Source organism: Pangasianodon hypophthalmus, chromosome 1 (assembly GCF_027358585.1).
Source record: "Pangasianodon hypophthalmus isolate fPanHyp1 chromosome 1, fPanHyp1.pri, whole genome shotgun sequence".
In the NCBI taxonomy this organism is placed as follows: Eukaryota; Metazoa; Chordata; class Actinopteri; order Siluriformes; family Pangasiidae; genus Pangasianodon; species Pangasianodon hypophthalmus.
The window spans coordinates 21,440,930-21,457,788 of NC_069710.1; the positions used below are offsets into that span (position 1 = coordinate 21,440,930).

At 39.4% G+C, this 16,859-nt stretch overlaps 1 protein-coding gene across 2 annotated transcripts in view; it reads left to right on the forward strand.

The window, feature by feature from the left end:
• creb5b (cAMP responsive element binding protein 5b) overlaps positions 1-16,859 on the forward strand; it is a 58,137-nt gene that overhangs the window by 12,939 nt on the left and 28,339 nt on the right. The window lies entirely within an intron of this gene.

Consider the following 16,859-nt stretch of genomic DNA (forward strand, 5'->3'; position numbering starts at 1 on the left):
TAAAATGTACCAAGGTGTCCATCAAAATATTCCCTTAGTTGACTTCTTTTAAATAATCTTATGGGAAAAGAATCACCCAAAAGGACACCTAGAAAGTTGTGACACAGCTCTGTTTCCATCTTTCGTCTCAGAGGCACCTCGCTGTCTGTAGTTTTTTCTGTGCATGGTAATTGTAGGGCATTGTGCGTGCATGTATGTTGACATGCAGCGGTGGAAAATATTTGTTAGTAAGTATTTGTACTTACTATACTTAAGTATCATTTTAGTGCATTTACACTTTACTTGAGTTTTATTGAAACTGGATAGCTGCACTCTTACATAATTACATTTCCCAAAAAAAACTTTACTTTTCACTCCTTACATTTTTATTTAGTTCTTGTATTTAGCTCTTCTTCTCTCTTCAAGCCAATAACTGTTACTATATATATCAATGAAATGGGCTCAGTTTAGCATCCGATCAACTTGAAAAAAATTAGGAATTGTGCCATTTCACCACCTGCTGTGACCTTCTGTGTGTGCCACCAGACTGCAAACCTGAATTTGATGATGAGTGCCCCTGACCCTACCTCAGTAAAATGTTTGAATATGCTGGAATAAGCAAGACTCATAAGGCCTGTTTTCTTTGCTAATGCCGGGTTATACTAGCATCAATTCCAGTAGCTAACATAAATTGGGTAGAGAGCAAGTTGAATTCTAGCTAATGGTAAATATTGCTTATTTACATGATCTTTCACTTCTAATTAATTCATTAGCAAAATACGTAGCATTAATCATGCATGTGACCTGCAAATTTACAGAGACTGAATAATGTTTTCAGGCAAAATTGCATAGTTGCTTTAAAACAAAAACCATCTTCTAACAGTTTTAGATAAGTAATGAAAGTTACTTTTCTACATACAAACAAGACATTAACTTTTTTCACTTAAGGACATTTTTTCCACTTTTATATGAGTAAAATTTATCTATACGTTCACTTAAGTATATTTTATATCTAAACCCACATACATCTATATTTCTCAGTACTTTTTCCACACACATTCACAACACACACAGTCAACAGAGAATTCACAGGTTTTAGAATAAAATACATCGTTATATTTAGGCAGAGTTATATTTAGGATTTAGCTGGTTCATATTTGAAATGTCCACACTCAAAGCCTACTCAAAGTGCATTTTAAACTTAGATAATTAGCAAAATTGATATACTAGTGAGTGACAAATTTAATAGGAAAAGCCTGTGGCTCATCATCAAAACAACATTTGATGGAAAATCTTTTGGAAGGATGATGTTTATCTCTCCTGCGCAGTTCCAGAGACTTGTAGAATGTATGCCAAGGCACATTGTTCTTGTAGCTTGTGGTGACCCAACAACTTACTAAGACACTTTATGTTAGTTTTTCCTTTAATTAGTCACCTGTCTGTATCTGTAATATATTATTAATAATATATTATTAATACTATATTAATATATCTGCAATATATTAAAACTACTTCTGAACTTAATTAGGTGTTATGTGAAGGGTTCGATTTTATGGCAGCTTTGAAAGTTGTATGCATGTTCTCCTGCGTCTCCAGTGGTGCTCTATGTGTGTGTGTGTGTGTGTGTGTGCGTGTGCATGTGGCTCTTTTCAGTTGCCCTGGCCCTTAGAGAGCCTGTGTGGTTTGGCCAGCTCGGGTGTGTCCCATACTTATGACATCAATAGCACTACTCTGGTGGGGATATTGACTATTTGGGGGTGACGCCCTTTTTGCGCAAGCACTCGCCACTTCTGATCCGTCTCCCTTGCTCTCTTTTGCTCTCTCTGCGTCAGAATATACCCTGTCTGCGACATAATCATCACCTGAGTGCACACACACAGACATAATGTTCTGCAGGAAAAGTACAGTGTCATTTCCAGCTCAGTGCCTGTGGTTTGGTATTTTTGAGGGAGATTAAAGTGGCAAGACAGATCTGTCATGCAGTGGAGGTAGGCAATCAGGGCTGCCACAGGTTCCGTTTCCCTGAGCTGACCTGATGGTCTGTATCTTACATTACAGACCCAGCCACAGAATACTTTACCCAGAATATTCATGTCAGTTGGAATGTGTTTTTGCCTAATAACACGTTTTTGCCTTGATTTATCTGCAGTGCTTGTGGTTCTGTTCAAACACATGACCAATGACCAAGGCCTATGCAGACCTGAACTGCACCCAATATGTACAAGACGAAACTGTTTTCATTATTTTTTTTAACCACTCAATTAAGTAGCAAGGCTCCAGGATATTCTCTGCATGTTAAGCATGCCCTCCATACTTACTTGCTTTACCACTCCCCAACAATCACTGCAACACACATGTACATACACATACACACACTTCTGCGGAGGGTCAGTGTTACAGTTAATGACTGGTCCTTGTGCATTGCATGGTGTGACGCGCGAGGTTAAAGGAGAACACAATGTCTTCTCTATGTCAGTGGCGAGACAGCACGGGGCAGATGCCTAGATGGGACAGCTTGTGAATATTGGATGGGAAGACTGTCAGTCAGTTTGACTGACAGGTCGACAGTGGCTTTTGTTCAGAGGGTTGGATGGAATTTCAGCCACAGAAGAGAGAGAGATAGAGAGAAAGAGAGAGAGAGAGAGCAAGGGAGAGCAGCAGCAATAAGAATGGTGCTCATTCACTTGCAGTGGACTACAGAACTTGTGAGGTGACAGAGGGTTTGTTTAGTACAGCTTTGTCTTAATAGGAAAGAGAGAAAAAAAGATCTCTCAATCATCATTATGGTCAGACTTTACAATTGTAAGTCATTTTTTATTCTTATCTTATAAGCTTTTTTTTTTTTTTTTGCTAACAGCACATTCATGAAGTCTGTGAAGTACCCACTTAGCTGACATATGGGCTTCTTAAATAACTAAAATTGTAATATAGCTTATATTGTGCTTCATAAATGCAAATTTGATGACCACATCAGTTTGAGACCATTAGCATTCACCTAGTCTTCATAATCAGTGAAGCTGGCCCTATAGCTGAAATAGATAAGTACACTTCCCAAAAGATAAGATTACAGGTGGTAATACTTAAAATGTAAATGTGCTGTTAGTATAAACTGACAAATAATTTGTGAGAAAAAATGTAGTAATTCCAAAGAGAAATGAAATAAAATACAAATAAAATTAAATAAATCAGTAAATGAATAAATCAACAAAATGCATTTAAAGGACAAAACAACAAATGAAAAGACAGACAAAAGGCTTCTTCTCTCTTTCAAGATAAAGATAAATACATTATTGTCACCTCACACATTTTGACCTCAGTCTTTCAGAAATCACCCAGCATTACTTTATAAAGGATTCACTAATGAATGTGTTATGAAGGCCCACTGAAGGCACCGTTCAAATAATATGTTACTGAAAATATTTATAAATAACTGACTTGCTCTTGGGCTTCAGAGTTTATACAAACACTGTAGAAAATTCGTTCTCTGTATTTTTTATTGAAATTAAAATGCTGCATAGTTGGAAATTATATATTTTAACTGTAGATTTATAAATTTAGATTTCAACTTTTTACATTTTCCTTTTCATCATAGCAGTATTCTGTTTACATCATTAGTCTCTGTCTACTTTACAAAAATGAAAACTTTTCATTATACATATTACGTTACAGTCATTTTTGTCAGCTGCCCAATATAGAATATCATGGAGTAACTGCAACTATGAACTGTCTATTTATAAAATAGTCAGCCCCCGAATTATTAGCAGCCTTGGTAAAGATGGATTAAAAATGTGTTTGTGGTTAATGAGCTTAATCTCAACTCAAATGCATTGCCATGTAGAAGCTGAACAGAAGCTGAATGTATATACAGCACTAATGAAGTGGCAAAACAGGCTCTGGTTTATAGCACAGTGAGGGAATGACATTAGTCAGGTCTAAACATGAAGAGGCTTGACTTGATTCTTTCCATCACATAAATGAACATTTACAAGCTCAGATTTGTGTTTTTCTTAAGAATTAATTTGATAAATAGAACGACTGGTGTATGGATCACTGATTACAAATCATTTTATCTTGATATTCCAACTAGTTGGTGTGAGCGTCACACAGTGGCATCAAACAAGACCATGAGAAAGTAGCTGGAAAGCCAGCCATACGAGCTCTATTGTTTACAGGGGCTGCGGAGGTCGCTGGTTATCCCGAGTAGGCCGGCAGCAGTGAGTGTGGAAATGTCCACCTCAGCGGGAAAAGCCAAGCAAGGAAACCCCTTGGCACAGAAATGTTACTTTCTGTAACCCAAAGGCCCATTTGGCAGGAAGCAGAGGGTCAGTGAGTGCTTCTGTTCACAGGGGCTCCTCTTCCTTCTCATCTGCATTGTAACTATGTTCCTCTGTCACACACCCCTCAGCACTGCTGCCACTGCTCACACACAACACTGCAGCTGTACAGTGCTGTACTGTGGCTTAATGAAGTGCTCATAAAAGACTCATAAAACCAAAGCATTCATAAAAGCTTGCATAGACAGCAGGTGTATGCTAATTCTCCTGTTCATGATTAGTGAGAAAGGAAAATAAGTGTCCTGTCAGGATGTGTTCCATCTAAAGTTCTAAATGTTTTGCACATTTTAAGTAAAGCCTGCCTGAAGAACATATGAATAATGTTTCCATCAATTGCTGCTTTTGATTATGATTATGTTACCTTCATTAGCTTAGTTGGAAGAGTGGAAGACTGGTAGATACGAGGCATTAACATTGCTATCTTTATAATAACAGTGGTAGTTTGGTGGTTAACATTCTGGGCGACTGATCAGAAGGTTGCAATTTCAAGTTTCACAATACTTAAAGCTGACACTGATCAAGGCCTTTAAATGTCAGTTGTTCCAGGGATGATGTACCATTTCTGAGTGCACACTCCTCCAAGCTGGAATATACAAAGAAAATCACTTTTTTTACTCTGTAGACAAATGTATTATTATAAAGAGAACCTTCTTCATTTTTAGTATGAGAATGTAGTATTACCTATACTATATAAATTACACAGTGGGCATGGAAAGTGTTCTGGAGCTGAGGTTTTGAAATGCATATTATGGTAAGCTGATATTGTATGGAGTTTACAGAAAGTCAAATGCGCTCTGCATACTTCCTATATAGAATATATATGTAGCTTCACAGAACCTTACTTCGATCCTTACTGTGTCTGTTTCCTGGCTTCTTAGACTATGGATTATGAAAGAGGTAAAGGGCCTCTGTTAAATTAAGAGAGCAAAAAGAAAACCCATTGCTGCAACATGTTTAGTAAAGTACTTTTGAGGCTTGGAATCAATTAAGCTTGGCGTTACTCAAACCAGCCTGCTGAGGCGAGAGGCCCACAGCTGCAAGCCCAAGGACCCCCATCCTCCCCACCTTCCCCCAGCAGTTCGTGTACGTTCCCCTGATATGTGCTGTCCCTGAACAAGAAAGCCCTCTGATGCACACCTTGACAAAAACCAGCAGAAACTGTAAAGAAATTACAAAAGAAAGAGCACAACACAGCGAATCTGAACATCATGGCTACCATTATTGCCCACTGTTGGGAGATGGGGAACGTCCGAATGATTCAAACGGCCTCGGCTTTTCGAATTGAAACCATCTGTTCCTGAGTTGTGTCAGTGCTAAACATGTTAGACACAGCTAGTCAACCGCATGAGATAAAACACTGTACGAGTCCCTCAATGTCTCTTATTGCAGGAGGTGGGAGGGGGTATGCAGTGAATGGAAGCATGAACCAGCAATGTGCAATGGTGCAGGAGTTGTGGAAAAAACATAATAATGACTTCTAATGGGTTGAATGTGTGATAAATCTTCCTGTCAGTTTGGGGGCTCAGATAACTCTTTTATTCTTTTTGGATTTTTGGTTTTCTTTTTCTTTGAAGATTTATTAGACCAGTAAGCACATGCTTAAATCATTAGCATGTGTAGTATCAGTAGCATAATTAGTTACAAGACCATGATAAACTTTGAGACCAGTTGGCGGCTACATGCTAATGATGAAGGAAGTCAGACATTTTCTTTTAAATGTTTTAACACCACCCCAAATTTAGCACATACCCTAAAGTGTGACAGCTGAGGCTTGATTTCAGAATTGCTGAATTTTTTAAACCTCTCTCCTTGGCATTTATTCAGCAGTCTAAATCACAAGGTTTTAGTTTCTTAAAAATTACACTGCAAAATCAAACTTCACTCTTCTGGCAATACAAGGAAGCTTAAGACCTCAAACATAGCATCTGATTTGGCTTTTCACTGTGTTTCTACTTAAAATCGACATTGCTAAAATATCAAGCCAAATAATTCTCCCAATCTTAATATTTAGATTGTGAGCACACAGTTTAGTAAGACAGCATTATAAGGTGTGTGTGTGTGTGTGTGTGTGTGTGTGTGAATTGCCGAGAGAGAGGATCAGAGAGGTCCTGTACAGGCACCATTTATACTCAGAAAAGTTTCAGAGGCATCATGAACCATTATAGAAACCATCTTGATGTTCTTAATAAAAATAGTTTCATAATAACATAAAGTGTAAGAGAGTGAAGTAAATTATCATAGTTTAGTTTAAGAGCAGTTTTAGAACAGCGTGTCCAGAGGGCTCAAAAATTCTTTATTGTCACACAGCTGACTTTATGCATCTCTTATTGTGTGTGTGTGTGTGTGTGTGTGTGTGTGTGTGTAATAGAGGGATGTGACTCTACAACTCTGCATGCATGCTTGTTTTCACACCTCCAGAGTAGAGAGGACATCCTGAGGTAGTTTTGATGCGTATAGAGGAAGCTGAGTTCTGAAATAGTACATTACCATATCTGTACACGGCAGCTTGGTGGAGAGAGAGAGAGAGAGAGAGAGAGAGACATATAGTTTCAGAGAATGAGGAAAAGTAGTTCACTGCACTTGAGAAGCGGAAATGGGAAATGAATAACTATTGTGAGTAGTTATGTAAAATAGCATTATTGAGTTTCATGCTCCTAGCCTGTCATCATCATTGTCCTTTATAATTACGATTATCATTCTCTTAGCAGTGAAATGTATTTTTAAGGCTTTCTGCTTTTGGGCCAAAAACATGGACGTCATAGATTTCCATGGTTAGATTTCAATTTGCATTGTTAAAACTGTAGACTGTCATGGTAGATATCAGATTTAAAAATAAAATGTTTACCATGGTATCATCATTACATAATACAGTGATTTATGAATAAGAAATGCATGTGGAATCTTCAACTAATTTAAATATTAAATATAAAATATTGAATGGCATCTTCTCACTTTGTGTGTGGCTTTAGAGCAGCAAAGAGAGAAATCAGTTTTGGACATCAGGACCTATGACATACATATAAAAAATAGCATGATTTGGAGAGGAAGAAAAGAGAGCGAATGAGAGATGGCAGACAGGCAGGATGTACATCTGAGCTGAATTAGAGTGAGCTCATTGTGTACAGCGCAGGCTTTAATAGAGCATTTGGAGAGGAACGCCCAGGCCCTGTTCCTCTCATTCCTACACTGCTGTGTCATCCACAGCCCCAGGGCTGTCCACCCGCCATGACAGAGAGTAGGGAAGAGAGGAAGAATGGGATCAAGAGTGGATTATCGGGAGGAATGGCCCTCAGGTTGAGGAAAGAGAGGAAGAGGATGGGGAAGATGAAGACCTAAAATGGGGATGATGAAAAGAACAGCTGGAGGAAGTGAAGTAGAGAGAGCTCTAAAAGGGAGAAAAAGGGTCTGATCAGGTGGCGCTTGATGAATAGTGGAATAGCCCAAAAAAAATGAGTGAACACAGCATTGAAGCCAAAGTGGATGGAAGATATAAAGCAGGATCCTGATGGAATGTGAAGATGGGCCACAAGGTGTCACATACTCTTGCATAACTTGTGATGAACTACATACACTTGCTGCTCTAGAGGCTTATGGGTTGACATTAAGAGTAAGCCTGCAGATGTGGTTTTGGCGAGAAGAGAACACAGGCCTGTTTTGGAAGTGTCACTCAGATGAAACTGAGAAACAGGTTTTGATAAATGCAGCCAGTGTTCCCGAACACCAGAAAGCTCCACACATGACATTCTACCCCAGCCAATGGACTGCATCAGCAGAGTTGTCACCTGGGTCTGACTCTGTTTGATTGGCTCTGTCTGCAGTCGGCAACTGGTGGGCGGGATTATATCCATGTGACGAGTGAAGCTCTCAGGGTGATATATGGGCAGCAGGTTCTATTGACAGGTGTAGGCGGGACTCATGGGCCAGTTTCAGTCACATGAAGAAGAAGCTGGACCTGTGCCAGATCATTTTTTCCTCTCTGGACCAGTTCCCCTCTGTGCTGAGGGAAATATTGGCACATAATTATGGGTTTGTAATACACTACAGGAATTGTAGGATGCTGCTTTGCCCTGAGGATGTCCCAGAACAAGTCTCACACTCTCGTAGATAGTGCTTAGCTGGTTTATGGTGCCTGTCACTGCATTTCTTTCACACCTGGTTAATTTATATAATTCCACATGTTGAGTTATGTAATTTGGGTCCTTAAGCAATGGGACAAGGACATGCCAAGATTGCTGTCCCTCCACATGTGGTAACTGTCACCCTTTTTAATAAGAGTCTCACAATCCATTAGGACTTGATTTATTTGATCACATTCTTATACCTCCTATCCTTCCAGCACTAGCAGTCCCAAGCACTGTGGCACTCTCTTAAGCTCTACGCCCCCTTTGTATCTCAATCCCCCCCCCCCCCCCCCCCCCCCCCCCTTCTCTCTCTTCATGATTAAAGTGGTAAATCAGGAGCAGGTCCTGTGCTGTATTTACTCAGAGCGCCAGGCAGCTGCAAGCTGTTTGGACTCTCTCTGTTTCTCTCACTGTTTAGGCCCGTTGTTGTGGAGACCGCACCACCATCTCCCAGCGCCTGGAAGTGAGCCCGGGGCTGTTTTGGTTACATTCACACAGAGTAAAAGTTCCTTGCTCCTGCCGTGTCTGCTCCAGTTAGCATTGACCTCACCAGCATGGCGCAGAGAGAGAGAGAGAGAGAGAGAGAGAGAGAGAGAGAGAGAGAGAGAGGCAGAGAGAGAGGCAGAGAGAGGCAGGGGGTGGTAGGAGGGCAAGAAGCCAAGAGCATTACATCATTGTTGGAAGGAGAGAAGAAGGGAAGGATATGAGTCAGTGGGCTGACTGTGCCTCTCTCTCTCTCTCTCGCTCTCTCTCCTCTCTCTGCATGCTGCAACTAGGCCTCTTGTGTTGAAGTCACTAAGGTTGAGCCTTGTGATCTGGCTGCATGTCTGCTGTCTAATTCATATGCATGCAGATACCTTTGTATACCATATGGCACAAATGGTATGACCTACAGTACATACAAAGGTTCTCAAACACCCATGAAAATCCCATTCATTTACCCTGTTGGTGCATTTGGAGCATGTCCATGATGTGCAGAGCTCACAGAGCTAGAATGCTACACGTGGAGTCCTCTCATCTGATCTGGACCTGGATATGCCCAAGTGTGTGCAGCAGAATTAATTGTGTTTGTGTTATGACTGAGTGTCCCATCAGAGATAATCAAGAGAAAGGGCTAGAGGAAGGATCTGGAGATTCAAAAAACTACAGTGCTGGAAGAAAGTGAGAGATAAAGACAGAAAGAGGAGTGATGTCATGTTGGGAAGAGTGGGGTTGTGTGTGTAATCTGAGAGCCAAGGGTCGGGCTGCACTGTGTATCTGTGTGTTTGGATTCACCAGGGCTCCACAGTCCAAATCCACAGTCATTTTATATACTGTATATTAGTCATGGGTGGTATGGCAAAAATGTTTAGCACAATATGGTCACAGTATGAGTATATATTGTAATATAATGTGATGTCCTTTTAACTTCACAAGGAGCAGATTTACTGAATTGTTTGGTTCAGTATTTAATTAATTTTAAAAAATGGACTTCACATTAATATTGTCCTTTAAATCTAATTTAAATACAATTTCTTGTTTAATATGCAGAACAAGAACCCAAGTGAGTTTGCTGTTTAGCAAACCACTCCAACTGAATTATACTGCTATACTCACCAAGCACTTTATAAGGAACACCTGCACTTACTCATTCATGCAATTATCTAATCACCCAATCATATGGCAGCAGGGCAATGCACAAATTAATGCGGATGGGCTACAACAGCAGACCACGTCAGTTTCCTCTTCTGTCAGCCAAGAACAGAAAGCTGAGGCTGCAGTGGGCACAGACTCACCAAAACTGGACAGTGAAAGACTGGAAAAACGTAGCCTGCTCTGATGAATCTCTATTTCTGCTGAGGCACACAGATGGTAGGTTCAAAATTTGGTGCCAACAGCATGAATCCATGGACCCAACCTGCCTTGTGTCAACAGTCCAAGATTGTGGAGGTGTAATGGTGAGGGGAATGTTTTCTTGGCGCACTTTGGCCCTGTTAATACCAATCAATCATCACTTGAATGCCGCAGCCTATTTGAGTATTGTTGCTGACCATGTGCATCCCTTCATGGCCACAATTTACCCATCTTCTAATGGCTACTTCCGGCCTGATAATGCACCATGTCAGAAAAAAGTCATCTCAAACTGGTTTCATGAACATGACAATGGTCTTCCCAGTCACCGGATCTGAATCCAATAGAACACCTTTGGGATGTGGTAGAACAGGAGAGTGAGAGGATGAAAATGCATCTGAAAAATCTGCAGGAATTACATGATGCAATCATGTCAACATGGACCAGAATCTCATAGGAACGTTTCCAACATCTTGTGGAATCCATGCTATGAAGAATTGAATCTATTTTGAGAGCAAAGGGAGGTCCTACCCAGTATTAGTTTAGTGTTCCTAATAAAGTGTTTGGTGAATGTACGGCAGTACAAGTTATGAAAATAAATTGTGTGTTTTACTTTTACAATAAATAGAGCAATAAATAAATAAATAAACAACAAATAAATTTTGTGTTGTATGTAAAGGTACTAACATGTCCACATTAGGTGAGTGAGTGAAACCAGGGGTTTTTCCCTTGAGGGGATGGCTCAAGGGGGATATAAATGCATTAAAATGGCGGCTTTGACAGGAGCACACAGTAGAATCTAAGAGAAGAAATTTGATAAACAATTTAGTATTAATTTGGCCAGTTATAATCAAACATTCATTTTAAACCCCTTTTTTTTTAAACTCTCCTAAAATAGTGGCAGTAACTCAAATTCAAATTTCCATCTACTTTACCAGCCTGGTCTTTTGCACAGACCAAGTTCATTCAGCAGGGAAAGTTTAAATCTGTTAACATTGCAGAGAGACTTGATGACCCAATACATTAGAATAATGCAATATCTACTGTTCAGTCAGAATCTCAAGACTAACTATTAGACTATCGAAATATGCTATCAATAATTTCCTGCTTGAAGCATTTTCGGACAAGTCCAAGCATGCCATCAATAAATTTTATGCCAGAGGTATTTTGTGATAAAGCCATGGTAATAACATAGAAAAACGAGACATGATTGTTATACAAAGACCTGAAAATGTATGCTATGGTAGCACTGTTCACTAAGGCAGGACAAATTGGTCAATGGCTTTCATCAATAGCGCTAGTGATTTTTGGATACTGAATGACATCAGCTGTGTCATGTGCAACCAGTGTGGATAGCACGATAGAAAACCATGTTGACTGTTTTTTTTTTTTTAGCTTGTTCAGTTTTTCACTCTTGTTGCATCACATAGATTATATGTGTGTAATACTGCATGTTGTTGTTTTTTTTTTTTTATACAAAACTGTTTCTATATCAGTATAACAGTATAGACAAAATCCATACCTTCCATACCTAAATTGCCCCTAGATGTGATTGAGTGTCTGAGTATGCATGTACATGATGACTGGCATCCCATGTATGTTGGGTTTCTGCCTCAACTTCTGGCCATATAGTGTTTCTGTGTGTGCGTGTGTGTGTTTGTGCATACAAGATGCCTGGAGAACTTCTCAGTGTCTTAAATTGTTTCTGTCTCTAGTTCAACCCCCCTTGGTCTCTCTGGGTCAGGTGAGTAGCTTGCAGTGGGAAAGCTGCTTTCTTTCTCTTTAGCCAAGCTCAACTGCAATTTGGAGGCCTTCCTGCCCATGCGTGAGAGAGACGGCCTAAAAAGAGCTCTCGCTCGCTCTCTCTCGCTCTCTGTTTGTCTGTTCCTCTCTCTCTTTTTTCTCTTTCTCTCTACACAGCCTTGTTTTTTCATCCCCTTGTTGCCTGGGTGGAGGCCCAGACTCGAACTGAGCTCTTGTGTTATACTGCACTGTCTCACTCTACTGCTAATGCTAGTTACTCCATAACTAAATTTTATTTATACTGTGACCCGAGGAAGTATTTCTTTCTGATTAGATGCCAGACGTACTTTAAAATAGATTGAATCAATTAGGATCTAGGATAGATTACATTTATGCTTTATTATCCTCTTCACTATAGCACAGAGAAGTAAATGGTAAGGATTTTAATAATTGTTTTAATTTGTTTGGAGAGCACAAAACATGATGAGGAAAGAGAGACATCAGAGTGTTTTCCCTCCTCTAACTCACCCAGTTCTACATGCTTGTTAATTAGCTGATGACTTGGGAGTATGGAGAACTTAAACATGTATGGAGGGTGTATGGCAGGACCAGGATTGAAAAACTGCACTAGTACAGTGGTTCTCAAATCAGTCGTTGGGACCCCACAGAGATTTTTGCTCTGTCTCTTGTGTTGTGTGAGGACTCGATTGAGAACCACTGCTCTGAAGACTTCTGACAGACCAGAAACATTTACTGGTAATGTTAGCCTGGAGGGGGGTGTGGGTTAAGAGGCTGTAAGGTTAGCTACAAACAATAACAAATTTGATATTTTATAATTTCATAATCTTTCAGTTATGACTAAGTGAAACATTTATAAAACTTCATTAGAGCCCTGTGAGATTTCACTGCACGCTTTGTCATATCCATCCGAATGGAATATATTAAGACTGAATAGAAAAGTCTTGTGTAGTTCATCAAGATGCTGGTGTAATAAACACTTTGTTTTGTGGATGGAAAATAGGGCTGAAATATGGTTCGCATTTAGAAAACTGAACAATTGAAAGTGGTTGATCTGATTCTGTCCTTGTATCCATACAGGCGTGTGTCAGAGACTGAGACTTTCACTCATCTGGTTAACATGTCACACAAGTTTGTGAAGGGGCCCTAGCATTGATCGTGATGGATTGGAGCATTGAACATAAATGACAATATGTCAGAATGCTAATGACAGTGCCTGTGCGTGTGCGTGTGTGTGTGTGTGTGTGTGTGTGGACATGTCAGCAGTGCAATTGCTGCCATTTAGCCTGTATAAATACATGTATTTGTTCAGGTGAGGAATGTTTTCCCCCTTTCCTACATCTACCTCCCAGCTGTCTGTCATCCCTGTTTCCTGGCCATAATAGTGCTCGGCACTGGCAAACGCTGATTATTCATTATTCTGTGTTGTTAAGCACATCCTTCTTTTATGACATTAGCATGCATGCTAAAATGTAAGAATCCACATAGCCTGCTGTGAAATGAAATGTAATTGTGTTGCCTGTAGCAGGGCAGCTGCAAAGCTTTGGGCTTACCAGCTAAATAATTGATGGCAGTTGCTTAAATGACATCATTTGAGTGCCTGTTCTGTATAGTGTAGATTAAACAGGGCAATACATGCCAGAAGGATTGGATGTGATTGACTCTAAAGTGCCAGCTCTGCAGAGTTCAGCTGAGCGCATCTTGACGTCGAGAGTTGAGTGGTACAATCTGACAGATGAATGTTAGCATTCTAATATGCTAGTCTAATGCTTTACATTTCCAAATGCCTTATCTATCGTATCTTATCTGAAATAAGATGTTTTAGGCTTACAAGACGAAATGTGTCACCATTGTATTTACCATGTTCTCACAGGCCCATGTGCAGGCATTCTAGTGGACAGGGGCTCCAGGAACACCTCCCAAACACACACGCACACACACACACACACACACACACACACAATTTCCACTACTTTAATATTACCACAGCCCCATGGATAATCATGCACTCTGTTCATAATGCTACTGAAACTCATTATTTATTGATGAGTTGTCAAGCTATACACTAGAGGTGTAACTCAGTTCCTGTATCTGTTTAGTGTCCCAAATATCTGTATCAGTATCTGTATTTGGATTTAAACCTGAAGTGGGTGTGTCCTAAATCAAACCTTTTTTTTTTTTTTTTTAATTAAATATGAACCATACAACTATGCCCCCAGAAACACTGGAAAACACTTGGGGGATAAAACAGAGGTAGTAATTGGTCTCAACTAGAGTTGTGCATGGGACTGTTTTTTTAATCCTGCTTGTGCAGCTATGAATTAAGTATGTTCCAGCCCACAATATTTTCTAATTAATTTAGTAGGTTGTAGTACCCAAGTATATAAACAAAGTAGTATAGCCTAATTTGAACCACTGTGATCCTGACCAGGCAGTTTGTTGAATGAATGAACGCTGTATAAATGCTTAACATGTGAATGAATGTGGTCTTTGTTTGTGCTGCAATCTTCATATCTGACTGCTCGCTCACATCCACATAAAAGTAAAAACCACTTGCTTGAGTTTTTTTGTTGCATCCTGCAGGATCCCAGTCGTGATGCACATCTCTAGTCTTAAACACATGCCCTGTGAACCTTTCTGGCAAGCTTTATAAAAAAGAAAGAATAACACACGTCCTATTTGTATCTGTATTTGTATCAATTTAGAACACATTATTAATTCATTCTTGTAATGTAATATATTCATTCAAGTAATGTATTCATATTTGGTTACAGCCCTAATATACAGTCAGTCAGTATTTTGCTTTTCACTGAAGTTTAGCTTATTATACACTATTTGGCCAATAGTTTGTGGACACCTGCTGATAACACCCATATGTGCTTGTTGAACATCCCATTCCAGATTTAGTCCCCTTTTTTGCTGTTATAATAACCTCCACTCTTCTGAGAAGGCTTTCCATCAGATTTTGGAGCTTGGCTATGGGCTCATTCAGCCACAAGAGCATTAGTGAGGTCAGGAACTGATGTCACACAAGCAGGCCTGGAGCACAATCTGCAATCCTGTTCATCCTAAAGGTGTTCAGTAAGGTTGAGGTCAGGGCTCTGTGTAGGTCACTTGAGTTCTTCCACTCCAACCTTGGCAAACCATGTCTTCATGGAGCTTGCTGTGTGCACAGGGGCATTATCATGCTGGAACAGGTTTGGGCCTCTTAGTTCCAGTGAAGAGAAATTGTAATGCTCCAGCATACAAAGGTATCCAATAAAACTTTTTGGCAACAGTTTGGGGAAGAACCACATATGGGTGTGATGGCCAGGTGTCAACATACCTTTAACCATATTGTGTATCTTATTATAGTAATGCAGCATAACACTTTTAATGACAATCAGCTATTCAGCTCAGTAGATAAAATAAAACTATTAGTATGCTACTGGCATATTGGAGATGCCGGTGGAGATCCTATAGCCAATCAACCAAACTAAACCAAACTATAATGTTAGCAGAAAAAAAAAATGTATGCGTATAACACTCATCACGCATAAGCAGAACTACGTGCTGCATGATAACTATGCTTCTGACATTGTATATAGGCCTGTATTTGTCTTGCATGACAGAGGTAACATTAGCTAGTCTAAGGTTAATAACAAAAAGCTGCTTGTGAGTAGGCTTGTACTGACAAACTTGTCACCAATGGGAAGGTCCAAATGATGCATTTCATTAGACAACAACATGACCATAAATTCTGAGGTATTATAACTGGTAGGGCTGTGCAAGGATCCTGCCATAAAAAAAAAGAAAAATGTATATGTTGCTGTATATAATGATATATTAATTAAAAAAAAAACATATATTTTTACTTACTGATTTTATGTGTACTAGGTTGTTCATAAGATGTCATTGTCCACATAATAATGTTCCATCACGTTTATTTTGAGCAGGGTATTTTGAAGGATATAATTGGATAAAGGTTCAGACCATTTGTTTTCAGTTAACAGGGTTAGATATTACATATAAAAGGGGTTATAGTACAGCATTCTTCATTTTTGTTTAGAGTTATATTAAAACTTAGTGAGATTAACTATAGTCATAAATCTAAGGCTTAGAAGGAGCGGATGTATAGGACAGCCAAACAAAACACTGACCAATTTAATTTAACATCCTGAAGATTCATACGTGTTTTTGTACTAAATAGATCTCATTAAGAGCTTTTTGTTTTTACACAAAATGCCACTTATGCCTCTCTAATTCCAATGAGAATAAATGTGTGTGTCTAATTGTGTCCTTCTGTGTATTCCGGTGTCATGACGATGAATGGACCTTGTATAGACATATATCATAAATATCATAACACTTTTAGCACTTGAAACCACATTCTACCCAAACTTTTCACACTTAATGGCTTAAAGATAAGGACGTTTGTTATGCTTCACAGAAGGCATGTCATCTTGTGCACTTTCAGCAAAGTGCTAAATCTATTACTGTAACACTTAATTTTAACAAAGTTAAGGCTTCAGTGTTAGAAAAATGTTGTGGGTTACTCTATAAAATCGATAAATTGTATATGTTTTGATACTAGTTCTTCAGTGGACGGAAGTCTCCTGAAAACTATGCCCTAAAATAGTCTTCACTGTCACAGCTTAGACCAGCTTGCAGTCCAGTGAGGATATGATGGACAGAAGAGATGGTAATGACTCACTGAGGAGTGGAAATGTTGGCACTAACTTCTTAGAAATTAGGACCAACAAAAATGGGAAGTCTAGTTTCTGTGAAAACGCATGCAACGTCCCTTACGTTAAAGGAAGTATGCATCATTGCTATTGTTGAGAAAAGACATATA